The following is a 19,025-nucleotide window of genomic DNA, read 5'->3' as shown; positions in this document are numbered from 1 at the left end:
CCCCCCCACCTCAAACTCAGCTGGAGGCTTTGGCTTATTGTGGGTGCACACCTTTCCCTCAGCCCGAGGTGCCTGAACAATGGGTTTCCTTTTATCTAATCAGCAGTTCGATTTACAGTTCAAGTCCCACTCTTCAGGGAGGCTTCTTCGGTTGCAGCCTCTTTGTCATGAACAAAACTTTCAATGTTTGAGGCATGAACTATTTTCAGTCTCTGACACCCAGCAATCCCGCATCATTCCAGGAGCCTGGAGCTGCAGGAGTGAGTCAGCTCCGGGAAACCTGATGGAGACAAAGGAATCAACAGCAAGGAGAGAAAGACAAACCCAGATCAGCTCATCGCAGCCTCCCTTCCCTCCCGGGAATGGGCCTTCCCCAGGAGCCGTGGGAGGGAGCTGGGCAAGGCCTGGCTCTCAGCAGAAGTGTCCTTAGAGAGATTTTTCCTTGTTCCTGATGACTGGCTGGGTCACTAAAATGGGAAATTCTGGTTTGATTCCTGTCAAAACAAGAAGTTCCTCCTTGATTCGGCTTTGTTTATTTATTTATTTATGCCCCTCCTTCTCTGCTCCTTAGAAATCCAGTGGATCACACAGGGAGGGGGAGTTTAATGGACAGACAAGGGACCAATTTCTTCATTAAGAAGATTGAAATTGAAATCCCTGTGACTGGGAGGGGAGAGGGAGACAAAATTTCACTTCCTTCAAAATGTGGTGTCAGAAAAAATCTGGCTTTTCCTCCCAGCTGATTCTGACTCCAGAAACTGATGGGGAAAATCTGTTTGGGATGTAATTGGGATTTTTGTCAGGGCAGAAATCGCACAGAGCTGGGGCTGTCCCCAAACCTGCTCAGTCCCAGTAGCCCCTGGCTCTTGGTGGGACGAGGGTGGGTCGCATGCTGGGACCTGCAAGGAGAGCTTTTATTTCGTTTTATTTAAGCACTTCCAGCTACACAGAAATTCTGTAATTTCCCCTCCCAATTCCTGAAGAGGCCTCCTGAATTCCATGCTGGAAAACTCCAAGGGCAGTAGCAGTTCTGGGCCATGACACCACCAGTTTAATGTTCATTAAGCAGTGGGAGTTCCTATTTGAAATCCACACCCCGCTGCCAGGCCCTGCTGCTCCACCCCGGCTGAAATCCACCCTGAGCAGAACACGGCCAGAGCATCATTTCAGCTCCATTGAACCCCGGGAAAAACAACTCCCCCAGTTGTGAGCACATCAATTTCATCTCCATGGAAGATAAAAGCCTGACAAATGGGAACAGGGCTCCCATCAGCATCAATCCCCTCCCATATTAGAGGCTGCTTTGTGCAGCTCTGCTGACACCAGCCTGGAAATGGATGGTGAATGGGACAGAAACAGGAAAATAAATAAATGCCGAGGGATCCATATAGGGAGAGCACTGAAGTCTTGATTCCATGGAATCACAGAGTGGTTTGGGTTTGGAGAGATCTTAAAGCCCATCCAAATCCACCCCCTGCCTTGGGCAGGGACACCTTCAGTTGTCCTGGGGTGCTTAGAGGTGACAGACACAGGTTTGTGGGTGACAGGAGCTCTGAGAGGAGTTCCGTGACATTGTCCCTGTTTTATTGCAGAGATGGGAAACAGGAAAGCACTGAGACTTCCTCAAAGTCACGTGGGAATGCAGTGACTTGGATCCACAGCACCATTCCAGCCCCGGGAGGGACAGGACACAGGGAATGGATCCCAGTGCCAGAGGGCAGGGCTGGATGGGAGATTGGGAATTGGGAATTGTTCCCCCCTGGGAGGGTGGGCAGGCCCTGGCACAGGGTGCCAGAGCGGTGGGGGCTGCCCCTGGATCCCGGGCAGTGTCCCAGGCCAGGCTGGACATTGGGGCTGGGAGCAGCCTGGGGCAGTGGGAGGTGTCCCTGCCAGGGCAGGGCTGGCACTGGAGGGGTTTTGAGGTCCCTTCCCACCCATCCATTCTGGGATTCTGATTCCAGGGTCTCTCCACTGTCTCTGCTGCCAGGGAGCTCCCCAGGGATTTAGAAGAGCACTCAATTCCCTGCTCCCTCTCATTAAAAAAGGGAAGCAGGGCCAGGGCTGTGAGTGAACGCATCTGAATTCACCAGAGTGAGCTGGGGCCTGCAGGACACAACAGAGGACGGAGCCAGAGACGTGGAAATCCCTGGAAACCCTGTAACAGACACAGAGCCCAGTGCGGGGATTTGACAGCTTCGATTTTGTAGTTGAAGCCTCGCTTGTGCTGAGGCCGTGAGGGAGCTGTCGATGCTTTCCCAGCTGAATTCCTTGTCCCTGCCCCCAGCCACTGGGAGAAGGAGCCTCCTGGACTGGTTTGGAGTGGGAGCCGCATTCAGGAGCTGGGAATGTTCATCCAGGGGGGTCAGGCTCTCATTAACGACAGGAGGAATTAGGGAAATGACCCCTGGCATGACCATGGAGGGGTGGGCTGAGCTCTGCCACGGCTCGAGGGAGGAGCAGCAGGAGCAGGAGCAGGAGCAGGAGTGGGAGTAGGAGTGGGAGCGGGAGTGGGAGCAGGAGCGGGAGCAGGAACGGGAGCAGGAGCGGGAGCAGGAACGGGAGCAGGAGCGGGAGCAGGAACGGGAGCAGGAGCGGGAGCAGGAACGGGAGCAGGAGCGGGAGCAGGAACGGGAGCAGGAGCGGGAGCAGGAACGGGAGCAGGAGCGGGAGCAGGAACGGGAGCAGGAGCGGGAGCAGGAACGGGAGCAGGAGCGGGAGCAGGAACGGGAGCAGGAGCGGGAGCAGGAACGGGAGCAGGAGCGGGAGCAGGAACGGGAGCAGGAGCGGGAGCAGGAACGGGAGCAGGAGCGGGAGCAGGAACGGGAGCAGGAGCGGGAGCAGGAACGGGAGCAGGAGCGGGAGCAGGAACGGGAGCAGGAGCGGGAGCAGGAACGGGAGCAGGAGCGGGAGCAGGAACGGGAGCAGGAGCGGGAGCAGGAACGGGAGCAGGAGCGGGAGCAGGAACGGGAGCAGGAGCGGGAGCAGGAACGGGAGCAGGAGCGGGAGCAGGAACGGGAGCAGGAGCGGGAGCAGGAACGGGAGCAGGAGCGGGAGCAGGAACGGGAGCAGGAGCGGGAGCAGGAACGGGAGCAGGAGCGGGAGCAGGAACGGGAGCAGGAGCGGGAGCAGGAACGGGAGCAGGAGCGGGAGCAGGAACGGGAGCAGGAGCGGGAGCAGGAACGGGAGCAGGAGCGGGAGCAGGAACGGGAGCAGGAGCGGGAGCAGGAACGGGAGCAGGAGCGGGAGCAGGAACGGGAGCAGGAGCGGGAGCAGGAACGGGAGCAGGAGCGGGAGCAGGAACGGGAGCAGGAGCGGGAGCAGGAACGGGAGCAGGAGCGGGAGCAGGAACGGGAGCAGGAGCGGGAGCAGGAACGGGAGCAGGAGCGGGAGCAGGAACGGGAGCAGGAGCGGGAGCAGGAACGGGAGCAGGAGCGGGAGCAGGAACGGGAGCAGGAGCGGGAGCAGGAACGGGAGCAGGAGCGGGAGCAGGAACGGGAGCAGGAGCAGGAACAGCTCTCCAGAACCAAGGGATTGTTTTCCAAGGGGCTTTGTGCCATGCAGGCTTCCCAGACTGACCCACCCAGATTTGTCTCTCTGCCCATGGGCAGAACAAGGAACTGAGGGGTCACAGAGCAGCACCTTTCCCCCCTTGGCTCCTTCCTTGTCAGATAATGCTCTGATATTACTTCTATCAGCAGCAGAAATGCACCCTGTGGTTAGAAAGACCAATCTTTAGTCATAAATTTGAATTAGTCCCTTTCTCAGGCTAATTTTAGAATCCAATTATGATCAAGAAAAGATCGTGAAAGAAAAATAACAGGAAAAATTCACTCCAGATCTCTCACCGTGATAGAGCCTGAGCAGCCTGCACCAGCCTTGGCTTAATTGGGAAAAAGCCCTGAGTTTATCTTGATTGGTCTTACGTGAGGACTGGGGGAGAAGGATGAAGAAACTTCAGTTCTTGTTCAAGATCTAACAACTCTGACAAGTACATGGAAAACAGATCAGAGGGAAGATCTTCCTGTGCCCAGATGGAACAGGAGGGGAATTAGCAAATGGCACATTACCATATTTCTGATGGCATTCCAGCCTTCCTGAGAAAGGAGAGGTTTGGAGGGATTCATTAATTAATTTGTGGAGTATACAAGACACCTCCTTCTTGCTTGGAGCCGGAGACAATGGAGAACTGCTGCATCTGAACCAGGATCCTGTCAAAAAAAGGACGGAGCCCTTCCCCTTTCGGGGAGTCAGTGCCTGAGTTTCAGGCTGGTGTTCGAGTCCTGTCTGTGGCCTCTAGAGAAAACTTCCCAGGAACTGGGTGGGAAGCACCTTCCACAGTCTGACCAAGTCCCACGGAACAGTTCATGCCCCCTACAAAGTGCACAGGCAAAGAGGCCCCTGCTGAGCTGATCTGGGGCACTCACAGGGAAAAGGGCAGTGGGACCTTGAAGCTGCAGCTCTGAATCCTGGGCTGGGGAGGAGCCGCAGCCCAGGAGGCTCCAGTTCCAAGAGGCTTTTAGCCAAAGAGCTCCCTGGAGCTGAGGGAGACCCGAGGGCCCTGCCTGGGTGCAGAATTAATTGGTCTCAGCCCATCCTGGAGAGCTGTTCCCACCCCTCTCTATAAACCCCGAAGCATCAGGAGAATTTTGAGATCAGACAAACACACTCAGACAGGACCAGTCTGGTGTGAACAAACTGAACGTTTTTATTGCCTGTTCAAAGCTCTGCCTATTTGGAATTTTAACCAAGAAACCCACAGAGTGCTTGGGAAACATTCTCCCAGAAAAAGGAGTCTGTGCAAAGCTCAGTTTTGCCATGACGGCTTCTCTTAAAAAAAGCCCTGTTTTTAAAGTGTATCAGAAATACTTAAAGAATTCTGAGAGAGAGGGTCCCCCCCTGAGCCTCCTCTTCTCCAGCTGAGCACCCCCAGCTCCCTCAGCTGCTCCTCATCCCACTTGTGCTCCAAGATAATCCATACCTGCTTCCAGAGCCCTCAGTTCCACAAATATCTATGAGTAGCTGGCTTGGGGCAGTAGAGAAAGATGGACTTGAAGTACAATTGTTGAAACTGAGGTCAGTTTTCTGAACTATTCCAGGGATTTACAACCCTTAATAATCCAAGGAATATGAGCAGCATCCTCACGGAGCAGCAGGGACAGAACCTCCTGGCACAGGGAACTCAACTGGGAGTTTGCTCCAAAGGAGACGGAATCATCCCTGAATTAAAGGTTCACATTTCCTCCTCTTGGATTGCAGGTGGAGTTTGTCTCTGGGGGATAAACCGAATGAAAACCCAACAAAAGTGCTGCTTCCCAGAAATCCAGGCTGCTGGGAAATGGGATGAGCTGGAGGAGGATCCTTGGACCTGAGAGGGCTCCGATGTGGCTTTTGAAGCCACCCCAGGGCACAGAAGATGCTGATTGCTAAAATCACCTTTTGTTCCACCTGGCTCTGCCCGGACCAGGCTTTGCTCAGCTCCTGCTCCTGCCTGTGCCCAGTATTTTTATTTTTGCAGTGCTGAACTTTCAGGTCAGTGAAAGAGAAATGAATTGTTCCTTTGCTGGATTTGATGTGTCAGAGGATGAACCGTGCCCTGCTCAGCTCGGGGTGTGATGTCCTCATTAACCCTTAACAGGAGCAAAGTCCTGGCACAATTAAATCCCACAGCCCCAAATCTGGGGCTGATTGACCTGCCCAGAGCACACCAAGGGAGAGGCACCTGGGCTGCCCTGGAGCCTCTTGGAGAGAACTGGAAATAAAAGAGCACCATAATTAGTGCCTTTCACAGGAAAAGGTCATTTGTCTCTGGTGAGAAAGGAAAGAAGTATTAAAAAATCGACAGAGTTCTCCAAACAAAGGGCAGCTCCTCCATGCCAAAGGGCTTTTGCTCAGACGTGGCTGTTACATGAACAGGCAAAGCTTTTCAGAATGCAAACAGGGAAATGGAGCTCTTCAAAATCATGGGTATAAAATATTTCATTTATGCCTGGGTAATATTTGGCTATTTCAGAGAGACACTTCAGTTTCCCCAGTGATTCTGTGAATTCTTCACTTTTCCTTTCTGTTTTGAAGGAGGACTTATATTTTCCTTTTAATCTTGACACATTTTTTTCCATGAAATTAAAAAACCCCAAACTTAATTTTGAGCATCTTCCTCATCTTTCGTAATTTTTGAGTGAGGATTGGAAGAAATCCAATAAAGTAAAAAAAAAACCTGATAAAGTTTTAATCTCTGGTTTCATGGCAGCAGACTCAGTGCTGGGGTAAGTGGCTGCTCCCAGAGCCTGAGTGCAGCACACGCGCCTGCCAGGACCTTCAAACTGCGTGAATGTGTTAAAAATCCAGCAGTCGGAGCTGGAATGGGGCACCCACAGCAGGAGTGAACTGCTCCTGCCGATTTTGTACCTTCATTTTACAGTTCCTTTCTCAATGTCTTTGCGCATTCGCTGGATCACTCCAATTACTGCTTGATTGGCTGCCTGCAGTGAAGCATCAAGGTCCCCGTGTCACCACAGGTCACTGGTGGTGGCAGTGCCCAACTGCAGGGGACAGGCTCCTCCTTGTGCCCATCCCTGCATGCCCTGGCAGGACCACCTCCAGCCATTCCCTGTGGGATGCGGCAGCAGCTCCCAACACCATCAGTGTTGGTGTTTCCCTCCGTCCTTAGTGACTTTCCCTGTGCTCCAGGGCCCTTGCAGTGCAGGCCACCTTGGATAATCCTGCCCTGTGCAAAGCCTCACTTTGTTAATTCCACGTTTAACTCAAACTTCAGGACTAACCTCCCTGAACACCCCACTCTGGCCTTGGCAGAGGGGTTGGAAGGGTGGAAACAGGAGAGGCCTGGCACAGGTGCCCAAAGAGGCTGTGGGATCCCAGACCCTGGCAGTGCCCAGGGCCAGGCTGGACGGGGCTGGGAGCAGCCTGGGACAGTGGGAGCTGTCCCTGCCCATGGCAGGGGTGGCACTGGAGGGGCTTTGAGGGCCCTGTGAACCCAAACTCATTTGTTTTTCTTTCAGTGGTGACAGTAACTCACTGGGCCTTCCTCCCAGAGGAAGTTTCTCTGAGACGTGGAAAGTAAAACCACCCCGAAATGGGGGATTTGAGCAACGCTTGGTCCCTGCAGGGGCAGGTTTTGGTCAGTGGTGCCTTTTCTGTCTGAGGCAGAGTCCAGCCCTTCCTGAACCTGATCGGGTGATGGAGGGGAGGAGGGGACAGACACAAAAAGTGACAAAAAGTCACAAAGGCAGAAGGGCTGAAGCAGCATCGCTCCAGGAGAGCCAAACACCTCCTGATCAGGGCACTCCCTCAGGAGACCAAAATCCTAGCTTTAAAGCTGCCTTAAGCCCAACTCAGACATCCTGACAACCGTTTCTCCACAGCTGTGGGAAGTTCTGGAACGTTCCGTAATCCTCCTCCATGCAGATGATGTGGAGCTTCAGGGTTAAACTGTTTGACTTGAGGAGCTGATGTTTAACAAGCTCTTTAATTCTATTGAATTCCGTCTGTGCAATCAAACATTGCTTTGGGACACTGCAACGCAAAGGATTTAATTATCCTTGTAGGATATGGAGGCATCATCCAAATTATTTCCAACTACAGAGCTGAAATATTTATTAACTTCTGCTTGTTCTGCGTTGCTGGGCTGGTTTTCCATCCTGGCTGGTCCTGGAGTCACTGGAACTGATTCAGCCTGGAATTTTTAGGATAAAGTTAATGTGCTCTCAGCAGCAAAACAAATGATTTTGATCTGTGTGCTTCCTTCCCTAGGAAGAAAATCAGTTTAGGAAACCCCCAGGACTCCCCCCGTGGGTATCTTTTATCATTTTACTGCAAACCTGAGGGCGCGCTAGCCAGGAAAACGAGAAGCCTGGAGGTCTGGCTGCACCCTCTATACCCACAGCTCTCCACACAAGAGGAGGGGAGAGTGAGCTCCTCACCCAAAGGAGCCTGTCCTGGGCAAGCTGTTGGGGTGTACAGGCAGAGAGTGAAGGAGGGGTCTCTCTGTGTCGGTTCCACGAGCAGATCTATGGCAGCAAAAGAACCGGGGCCAACGAGCCCATTTTTGGAGAGGGCCCAGGGATTTTATACTCAGGCAGGAAAGGCGGGGACAAAGGATCCAGCCAATAGGGCAGGGTGAAGGAGGCGGGATTGACAATGGGGTAACCAACGGGGACAACTCAGAGGAGCGATTACAGGGGACAGCCAATGGGGGACCGAGTAACGCAGAAACTTCTAGAGCTGATACATAGTTAACCAAGGAAAATGAATATTTACAAACTCATACATAAAACAGGGCGGGGAGAACAAGAACCAGTCAGCACAAGGTTGGCAAATAACTGCCCCAAGGGGTGGTGGGTCCTCACCCTGACCAGAGACAGTCTTTAAACATTGGTGCATGGCCACCAGACAGTGGGTTCTGGTGTTTCACCTGAGGTTAGGGTGCCTGCAGCCACCTCCACCAGCACAAAAACCTTCTGCTCTAAATTCATGTGTTTTCTCAGAGGGAGTCTGGAGGGAGAAGTTTGAGGAGCTTTTATCAAACTAAATAAAGTGAATTTAACAAACACCCTCTTGAGAGTGCTTGGAGGGAAGCGTGAGGGACCTGGGGGAGGGAAGGCAGGCAGGCAGGCTATGGTTCTTCCCTAAAAGGACGTTTCTGCAGGAGGGGAGATGTTTAAAGGGAGATATTTAACCCAGCCTTAAGCAGGAGTTCCCTCCCATAGCAGACATGGAGGATCCCCTTTGAACAGAGCACTCCAAGAGCCACTTCTGTGATTTCCTTCTGAACCTGCTCTGCATGTGCCAAGCACGTCATTCCCATTAAAATGATGGGAGAGGAGAGGAGAGTCGTTCCAGCCGTTGGCTGTTGGTGTGAGAGGGTTTTAGGGGAAGAGTGAGGCCCTCAGCTCCTCCTGTGGGAGTCACCCGTGTGTGTGTGATCCTGCTGTTCCCTGAGGACTTTGGCTCCCGTTTGCCTGAAAAAAAGAACCATTCCCACATTTCACTCTGAAAATCACCAACTGCTTTGGGATGGCTTTGCCTCCTCCTTTAACAGTTGATTTTCCTACTCATTGCTTCAGCCTGGCCCCTCTCCCCCTCTCCAGAATGGGAAGAGACAAACAAACATTTGTGTGTTTGTTTGGTGCCTGGGCGACGCTCATTCCATGGCGGCTGGGAGCTGTCAGAGCCATGACGCAAATGAGCAGCGAGTTTCCCTGGAAGGGTAATTACAGGCCTGGTAACAGTGATTGTGCTGCTGAGCCGGGCTTTGAAGTGTCAATGTGCAGTTAAATCAAAGTTTCTGAGGCAGCAGGACAGAGACAGGTGCCTAAATGCTCAGTGGGACAGTCCTGCAGTCCTGGTGGGCAATGAGCTGGACACGGACCAGCACAGGGTCATGGAATGGTTTGGGTGGGAAGGGACCTCAAAGCCCACCCAGTGCCAGCCCTGCCCTGGCAGGGACACCTCCCACTGTCCCAGGCTGCTCCCAGCCCCAATGTCCAGCCTGGCCTTGGGCACTGCCAGGGATCCAGGGGCAGCCCCAGCGCCTCTGGCCACCCTGTGCCAGGGCCTGCCCACCCTCCCAGGGAACAATTCCCAATTCCCAATATCCCATCCATCCCTGCCCTCTGGCACTGGGATCCATTCCCTGTGTCCTGTCCCTCCATGCCTTGTCCCCAGTCCCTCTGCAGCTCTCCTGGAGCCCCTTTAGGCCCTGCAAGGGGCTCTGAGCTCTCCCTGGAGCTTCTCCTCTCCAGGTGAACATTCCCAGCTCTCCCAGCCTGGCTCCAAGGGAAGGTTTGGATGTGACACTGAAGCTTTGTGCTTTTCTCACTGAATGCAGAAATTCCTGGTTTGCCTTGAGCTGCAGTTTTCCCAAGGCCTGGGATGAAATCCATCTCACCAGGGTCACAGCACAGAAGGTGAATGGTCAAACAGTCCCACAAACATACTCCCCACATCCTCCCCTAAGAGGGCTCGGGCAGCCCTGGGGGGGTTATCCAGCACAGAGGGAATGCTGTGGGTGGGGTGTAAAGAGAGGGAGAAGGTGGTGGGGAAGTGCAGGTGTTTGGCTGAAAGGAGAATTATTGCCTCAGTCTGGCTCTGAATTTGCATTTCTGCTGGGCAAGGTCCTGCCCCTGGCAGGAATCTGCACCTGCAGCCGGCTCCTGGCATGGGGGACACTGTGAACATCAAACCCTCTTCTCTAAATGCTGCTCCATTATTTAAAAGCCTTTTACTTCAGGTAATTGTTTCAGTCAGATGCTTTTTAAAGCCTTTTCCTAGGAGGAACAAGTCCCCAATTGGAAGCAGTCCCCAGCTAATAAGTGACTGCTGCAGGGCCCGGATCGAAGGAGCTGCTCTGGGTTCAGGGTGCTCCTGGCCCAGCCCGTTCCTCTGGCCACTGCTGCCATCCCGACAGATCCCGCCCACAGCTCCATCCGCTCGCCCTTCCTGCTGCCAGCCTGGGAGCACGGGGCTCTGTCCCTGCTGTCTCCCTGGGCCCACACTCCCTGCCCCTTCTTTTAATTAGTGTTCAGGGTAATTAATAACCAGAGGAACTGCTGGGCAAGGAACGATGCTTGTGAGGGGCACTCAGACACTCCAGGAGTGCTCGATGAGGGATTGGGAGTTATCCCACTGTCATTATGGGCTGGTGCAGCTCCAGTGGCACCAGAAACAGCACTGGGGCTACACTGGGAGAGCTCCCACAGGAACTCGGTGCGTTTGGCCCGTGTAGAGGTTGGGAGGCTGGCTTGGAACTGAGCCCAGGGTGATTTGGGCATGGATTGTCCCTGTCCTGAGCTCACCTGGGGTGCTGGGTCCACCTCGGGGTTGGGACAGCAGAGCTCGACCACCTTGAGCACAAACGCTGTCCCCAGCGAGGTCGGCGTGGAGCTGTGGGGGTTTGCAGCCAAACACAGCAATTCTGTCCTTCCAAAAGTGGCCCAAAGTGTCTCTGATCAACTGCAGGGGTGGCTTTGGCCCAGGGAGTGCTTGGAAATGAAACTTTTAATCCAGGGTTTGATAAAAATGGAATGACAAAGTGTCAGCAGGGACAGGGGGTGCGTGTGGGGCTGTGGGCGCTTTCCTTCCCTCTCTCATCAACAGCTGAGGCTGGAAATCCATCACCCATTCCAGGAGCAGGTGCAGGAGACACCTGAGGCTCTGTGACAGCAGAGCCCTGAACCTGCAGTCACAGATTGCTGTTCTCCTCCTGCTGAAGCTGCTCAGAGCAGGTGACAGGAGGCACAGACAGCTCCCGGCTGCAGCCTCTGATCCCACAGAGGGGAACTGTCACCACACAGCACCAGGAGGTGTTCCAGGAGCACCAGGAGGCTCTTCAGGAGCACCAGGAGGTGTTCCAGGAGCACCAGGCGTTGAGAACATCTCTGGCACCCTGCCATCCTTGCGAGGCTCCGTCAGGGTGATCCCTTTGCTGCTCCCAACAGCCCTGTGGGGCTGAGCCAGGCTGGCAGTGCCACAGCGGGGCAGGACCGAGGAGCCTGAGCCGCTTCAAACTCCTTTTGGCCCCCTGTGCTGAACGTGCAGATTCCCAGTCTGGGAGGGGCTCCAGGCACGGGGCTGCAATGGGAGAGCTGGGAAGTGTCAGTACCCCGAGTGTCACCAGGGAGCTCCCCCCGAGGGCAGCACTGAGGGCAGGGTTTGAGGAGGGAGGTTCCACCCTGGCAGCTCTGCCCCTGTGTCCCAGGTGCCACCTGCCCAGGGCAGGATGTGCCCTGCAGGGACAGCACGTTCCCTGAGGGATCCAGGGCTCTGTCCCATCCCGCTCCTCCAGCAGCCCAGCCAGCCTCGCCTCCGGCCGGAGCAGAGACTTCAGGAGGTAAAGCTGAGCAGGTACGGAGGAAGAGCTCCTTGCCACCCCTCAGGAGCACACGAAGCCCTCTGTCCCCACAGAAACTGGGCAGGTTTCTCCTCTCCCTTCTCCTTTCCATCTGGAATTTCCACAGCAAGGGCATGAGCCAGCCCTCCCCTGGCCCCGGCAGGGCAGACGATCACCTGGCTCTTCGGGAGCTGTCTCCTTGCATCAGCTGAGGCTCTGCCCCGTGGGCAGCACAGGAATCCATCCCTGGGTCTGTCTGCACAGAGCATAACAAACATTCCTGTTCCATCAGTGTCAGTGTGACTGCACGGGGTGTCCAGGAACCCCACTGCCACTTTGAAGCCCCTCACAGGATTTCTGAGCACTGGATGTTGCCCCTGTAGGATATTGCCATAGCTACTAATTATTAATAACAGCCTGTAGTGAAGGCTGACAGTTGTCTCCAGAGGGAGGGAATGTTCTGTAGCTTTGGGACCCATCCATGCTCTTATTTAGCAACACATTCGAGGTCTCTTGATGAGCCCCTTTCAGCCTGGAGTAAAGCAGGGATATCGGAGAATCCCAGGAGGGTTTGGGGTAAAAGGGAATTTAAAGCCCACCCAGTGCCACCCCTGCCATGGCAGGGACACCTCCCACTGTCCCAGGCTGCTCCAACCTGGCCTTGGACTCCAACCTGTGCTTCCAGGGATCCAGGGGCAGCCCCAGCTGCTCTGGGCACCCTGTGCCAGGTTCTCCCCACCCTCTCAGGGAAGGATTTTTTTCCCAGTATCCCATCTAAACCCACTCCCCTCAGGAGGGTTCAGGAGTGTCACCACTTCTTTGTTCTCCTTCCCCACTGGCTTTCCAGGAAGGGCTTGAGGCAGTGCCCTAAAATGCCTTCAGTGTCAGAGGCCCTTCCCTGTGACACCGTGACATGTCCAGTTTGCTCTGTCACTCACCTGGGCACAAGGATCCTTAAAAAAGAATTCCATCCTTGAAGCCTCTGGTGATGCAGAGGTGGTGGAGGGCTGGGAGGGATCCTGTTCCCCACTGACCAGTGCAGGGAACCTGTTCCTTGGGCTCCTGATGGTCAGGGTGAGAGCCAGAGATGCTTTTGGAAGGTGTAAGGATCCAACAGGATTTGGAGCTGAGCTGTGGCAAGCAGTCCCCAGGGCTGGAAGGAAACCCCTCTGGGGAGGGTGATCAAGGTGCTGCTGATCCAAGGTGCTGGGTTTAACTCCACTCCTAACCCCCGTCCTCTCCCTTTCCCCCCGAAGCACATCCAGGCTTCCCTGGCTGCGGGAGCTGAGCCTGTCCTGTCACAGCGAGCCCGTGATGTGACACAGGGGAACAGGAGGTGACAGGACAGGGACAGCCTGATGGGCTGGAGGCTGAAACAGAGGTGGAGGGAGTTATTTTGGGATGGGATGCCAGGAATTCACAGGGGATGTAAAGCAGAGCTGACAGATGAAAGGGCCAAGCTGCTGCTCCCAGCCTTGGCAGAGGAACCTGGTGACCTTTAAAGCTGCTTTGGCTCGTCCCCAGAGCTGGGTCACAGGCAGCCGGCACTGAAGGGGTCCATGGCCCTGGGGGAAGTGCCGGTGTTGGGACACGGTGCTGGGGAAATGGGTCCCAGCTGGGGGGGCTGTGCCTGTGACAGCCCAGGAGCAGCTCTGGGCTGGAGCCCCCTGAGCCCCAGCGCTGGGGGATGTCCCAGGCAATCATCCAGCTGCTCTCCCTGAGGAGAGGCAGGGCTGGCGTGGGGAACAGCCCATCCCAGACAGACCCCTGAGACACCTGGGGAGGAGCTGGGGCTGGGCTCCCCCTGCAGCCTCCACGGTGGGCCTGGGTGGGGACAGGTGACCTGCAGAGAGGTCCTGTTCTGGGGGAGGTGACTCCCACCCTTTGTGTCCCTGCATGTCACCCCAAAAGGGGTGAATAAACTCTTCTGGTGTAATTTGTGGTGAAAACCCTGTAAAACCTGCACTGTTGTGGTGGAGCTGGTGGGGGTCATGGTCAGGCACAAGTAGGACATGGAGATCACAGGGATGGCTGGGGGGGGTTCATTGATAAATAAAGTGTAAATATTCCCAGTGCAGTATCCCAGTAACAACTCCATCACCTGTTCCAATGGATTATTGGATCATCCTGCCCATCCCGTGGGATCAGGGGTGTCAGTGAGACCCCTTTGCTGACTCAGCTTCCCTGAGAAGAACTTGGTCCACTCAGTCTCAGATCTGGTCTCAGTCTGGGTCTAAAGGATCACAAATGAGCAGCTTTGGGCGGGTTCATGGCCTTTGGCTGTGCAGGATCTGCAATTCCAAAGCAACGAAGCACCTGTGGAGCAGCTTTAGGATTTGATCTCAGAATTACAGCACAGCTCGGCACTTCCCACTCACCTGTCCCACAGGGAGTCACCTCTGTGCCCACTCAGCTGTCCCACAAATTCCGAGGGTCGGGAAGTGCAGGTGTTCCCGGCGGGCCTGGTGTGACCAGGCTGCTCCTCCTCAGTGAGATCCCGTCCTTCCCTCTGCTCTGCAAACGCCCAGCAGTGCCCGGCTGTGTCCTGCACATCCCAAATCCCAGCGCATTCCCAGGCTTGGAGGAAGCAGGGTGTGCCCAGAGTGTGGCTGAGCAGCTCTGCAGGACTGCGAATGCTGCTGGCAGGAGGGAGCTGCCAGCGGGGTTTGCACATTCTTAGATGAACCTTTAGGGTGGTGCAAAGTGATGGGGGAAAAGAGGAGGAGTTTCAGCAGAGGCTTCTGTGCATCCCCAAATCCCAGAAGATTCCATGGCAGGAAAGGAGCAGGGTGTGCCCAGAGTGCTGCAGAGGGCAAGGGAATGGAGAACGGATTTAGGGGCAGCTCTGGCTGCGAGCTCTCCTGGTGACCATGGACAGCAGGAGGGAAGTTCTGCCTTGCAGTGAGCTGGAGCAGAAAGCCCCGGAACAGAGGCCCTTGGGAAGGATCCTGTTTCATGCCCAGCCAACAAATCCCATTTCCAGTTCCTCAGTGATGCGAGACTTGCAGAACTGGTGCTGCATTGTCAGAACAGAGCCAGGGAAGTGTCACCGGCCCCAGCCCCTCCCTCTCCCTCTGAAGGTGACAAGAACCTTTCAGCGCAAGAGTTTCCTCCTCACACTTCATTTCCAATTTCGTTTCCATGCAGGGAAGAACAAGTGGGAAGTGACTTTGCAGCTGCAGCAGCTCCTGCACAGGGGTGGGGAAGGTCCCTGTGCTGGCACAACGAGCTGGAAACCTCAGCCCAGAGTGTGGGGCTGAAACAAAGGCAGAACACTCCCTGGAGAGCACAAGTACATATAATATTTATTATAATACCTACAAATACCATTTTATCCCAGATTTTTTTTTTGTGTTACACTTTCTTTGTTTACATTATCCTTGAAAGTTAAATGAGTGGAAAAAAACCCCAACCTTATATTTTTTTTTCCAAATTCTCTTTTTTTCTTGCCTTATTTCCAAAGCTCCATGAATATAAGCAGTGGGTTTCACTGTTTCATTTTGCAGTGAGAGAGCAAAGCAATTGCACTTGATTTAAAGGGAGCAGAGCTGGGGTAACGATTGCAGAAAGAGGCTGGAATTACTCAATGAGTAAAGTGGAACATCTCATCCCTTCCACTTCCATCAGATTAGGGGCACTTTGGGAATGACTTTCCAGGGATAACATGAGTTAGAGGAGCCTGGAGTGGAGCATCCTCATCGTGGCTCTGGCAGAGCTCCTGCCACAATCCTGAGTCTGTGGGGAGGTTCTCCAGGACTTTATTCCACCAAAATCATTCTGCTCCCAGGTGAAATATGCTGGAACCAAATTAACTCCACTCCCCCCTGCAGCTGGCACGAGCAAACAAAATTGTGTCTGGTTCCTTGTTTGCAGTCCCAGGGCTCAGGTGGAAGGGTCTGTGGGAGAGATGAGTGCCCTGAGCTGTGCAGGGTGGTGGGAACTCGGGATTAGGAACCAGGACACCTGGAGTTCCCTGGGAGCCCCTCTCTGCTCCCACGCCCGATGGAAACAGTTCCTGGGGCTGGGGAAGGGGTGGCTCAGGAATGTTCTGGCACACCTGGGTTCAATGGGGTTTTTTTGCTTTTTGGGGTCTGTTTTCCTCAATTCCAAACTCTGGCCAGGGATGAGAGTGGCCCCTGCCCAGGGGGATCCTGCTCCAGCTGTGCTGCTCCAGGACAGAAATTCCAGAGGGATTTGTGACAGGCTGAGCTGGGGTTTCTTTACCTTTTTGTTCCCAGGTAATTTGCTCAGATTTAATTTCCTACACAGCTCTGTCTCTCTCCTGAGAAGTTTTGGCCCCATTTCTGTGATCTCTGAGATGAATTCCTGGAACAATTTGGACATTTTTGTTCAGACACAGCAACACTGACATTGTTCCAGCCCTTCCAGTGGTCAAACAACAGCTCTGGAGAGCTCAGCCAAGGCATTTCCCAGCTCCTGCCAAATGTGCTTCTCACAAATCTGTTCCTCCCTCCCTCCTGCACCTGGGATGCTGCTGGGGGTGGAAGGAAATGATTTTAACTCCTGTGTCTCACTGCAGGTAAATTCACCAGGAATACAGGGATAGTTCCATGGTTTGAGAGGCACAAGGGCTCCAATTTGGTCCCCTCGCTGTGGATGCAAGGACTGGGATCACCTGGGAGCACTGGGCTCTAAGCCGGGCTCCCACACGCCTGGGGACAGCTTCTTTGTGCTTGTGCAGTCCTACAAAATCAGCAGCATTTAAGAGTTGGTCTGAAGGAACTTTTGTCCCCCCAAAACCCCTGGAAGTTCACTTTTATAAACAATTCACCCTAAAGTCCTTGTTTGGAACAGACACAGTTGTATGGAAAGTTCCAGGAGGAGTCCTGGCCAACACCCAGGCTCTGTGGGGAAGGTGAGCCATTAATCACAGCTTTAATCCTTCTGTCTCCCCCAGTCCTGCCCAGCAGAGCTGTGACCCCGGCTTAGGGAGGGCTGCTTCCTAAACCCCAGAGCCGTGGGATGGTGTGGGAAGTGTGGCAGGGTTTGGCAGCACCGTGTGGGATGTCTCCCCACCGAAGGTGGCTCACGGGGAGGCCCAGCAGCCTCAGGTGAGGCTGAGGGCCAGCGTGACCTGGAATATGCAATTTACCTCCTGGAGAGGCCTGATCCAGGGTTTGTCTGCCCGGGGGAATGAAAGTGTTTCATGTTTGCTGACCCTGGCTCCTAAAAATGTTTGTGAGCTCTGGGGCTGTTTGGGCATCCAGGGCTCAGGAGGGAGCCAAAGCTGCCAGGTGTGAGAGCACAGGTGGGTGAGGTGTGAGATCAGGTGGGTGGGCTCAGGTGGGTGAGGTGGGAACACAGGTGGGTGAGGTGGGAGCTCAGGTGGGTGAGGTGGGAGCTCAGGTGGGTGGGCTCAAGTGTGTTCACCATCAGGCAGGAGCAGCAGCTCTGTAATTATCCCCACCCCACCTGTGCCCACATCATCCCTTCCCTGTTTCCATGGGGAGGAGAGAAAACTCCCAGAAAAGAGGAGAGAAAACTCCCAGCCCCCCTGAGGAAGCTGCTTATTCTCCCCGGGAGAAACCCCTGGAATTTCTTTGTTTCCCTAATTTTGCCCAGTCCCTGCAGTGCCTCCCCGTGCCTCCCCTTGAGAACACGGCCAGGGAGGGCTCAGGACTGGGGTCCAAAGGGAGACCCAGGAGCAGGATCCCGGCGCTGGCTGGGAAGAAGGTGCCCGCTCTCCCTCCCTGGTGGTCCCAGCTCCCCCCAGCCCTGCTGGGGACCCTGTGTTTTATCTTCACCCTCAGGCAGCTGAGAACAAAGCTCAAAACATTTGGTTTGAGGCCTTCAGGTGCAGGGGTTTGGCCTTGAGTTAATTCATAAGCAATTAACTCCAGCTCATTAAAAACAGAGCTGTGAATGTTGGCTGGAGCACAACCCTCCCCAAATCCCACTCCAGGCCGGGCACAGCCCAGTCAGTGCAGGGCAGAGGGCTCCCGTTTCCATCCTGCTCTGAACGTGCAGGGAGTGCCCAGATTTGGGAGTTAATTGGCAATTAATTAACTGCAGCTTAGGAAAAGACCAAGCATTAGGAGAACCCTTTCCTGGGCGGTTCGGTCTCCGCCTCAGTGAATCCTGCAGTCCCTGGGAGCTCTTCTGGGAGAGACAAAGCACTGTGGGTGATGGACCCCGGGCTGTGGAATTCCAGTGATCCTGGTGGATCCAACCACAAAACCAGAGCCCTGAGCTGCTGTTCCAGGGCCACCCAGCTCCGAGGCCACCTTTTCACAAACTCAGTGAACTGGCAAAAATTGTGATTTTTAATTTTTCCCTACCTTCTAGTGAAGGAACTCTGGGATGACAAACAGGAGAGCCCAGGGGATCTGCTCAGATGAGGCCCCACCTGCAGAGCTGCCCCAGCCCTGTGGCCCAGCACAGGAGGGACCTGGAGCTGCTGCAGAGAGCCCAGAGGAGGCTCCAGGATGATCCAAGGGATGGAGCAGCTCTGCTGGGAGGGAGGAGAGGCTGGGAGAGCTGGGATTGTTCAGCCTGGGGAGGAGACCAGGGGTGAGCTCACTGTGGCCTCGCAGGGCCTGAGGGAGCTGCAGGAAACATGGAGAGAGACTGGGGACAGGGGATGGAGGGACAGGACGGAGGGAAAAGGCTTCGACTGCCAGAAGAGAGGTTTAAACAGGGTATTGGGAAGGAATTGTTCCCTGGGACGGTGGGGAGGCCCTGGCACAGGTTCCCAGAGAAGCTGTGGCTGCCCCTGGATTCCTGGCAGTGTCCAGGCTGGACAGGGCTTGGAGCACCCTGGGGTAGTGAAGGTGTAGGCCAGGCTGGACATTGGGGCTGGGAGCAGCCTGGGACAGTGGGAGGTGTCCCTGCCAGGGAAGGGGTGGCACTGGGTGGGCTTTGAGGTTCTTTCAACCCAAACCATTCTGGAATTCTGTGATCCTCTGAGGCTCCTGAGAAGAGTCAGGAGCTGATCCCAGGTATCAGCAGGGGAATCCCAGGCAGGTCCCAGCCGTGGGAATGCTGGGGCTGAGTCTGTGCCTCCCTCGCTGCTGAGCTCGGCTCAGCTCAGGGGCTGAGGCAGCTCAGCCCAAACCCCTTTGATCAGGACTTGCCTGAAGCCTCCTCACAGCGGGAGAACTTGCTCAGCTCCGCGGGGTTCCTGTGGCTGTCGCTGGGAGCAGTCCGGGCCCCGCTCTGC

At 54.9% G+C, this 19,025-nt stretch overlaps 1 protein-coding gene and 1 long non-coding RNA gene across 3 annotated transcripts in view; one reads left to right on the top strand and one right to left on the bottom strand.

Annotated features, from left to right (window-relative positions):
- Positions 1 to 19,025, top strand: part of LOC103616996 (acid-sensing ion channel 2) — a 393,907-nt gene that overhangs the window by 170,605 nt on the left and 204,277 nt on the right. The window lies entirely within an intron of this gene.
- LOC108447151 lies at positions 7,527 to 14,483 on the bottom strand. Its single transcript, XR_001862556.1, has 2 exons — positions 12,784 to 14,483; positions 7,527 to 7,690 (listed from the first exon to the last, which is right to left on the bottom strand). It is a non-coding gene; the product is annotated as an uncharacterized LOC108447151 (long non-coding RNA).

This window comes from Corvus brachyrhynchos, unplaced genomic scaffold, assembly GCF_000691975.1.
Source record: "Corvus brachyrhynchos isolate BGI_N302 unplaced genomic scaffold, ASM69197v1 scaffold96, whole genome shotgun sequence".
Lineage (NCBI taxonomy): Eukaryota > Metazoa > Chordata > Aves > Passeriformes > Corvidae > Corvus > Corvus brachyrhynchos.
Note: the sequence above shows the minus strand (reverse complement) of the source record. Positions and strands in the feature narration are given on the sequence as shown.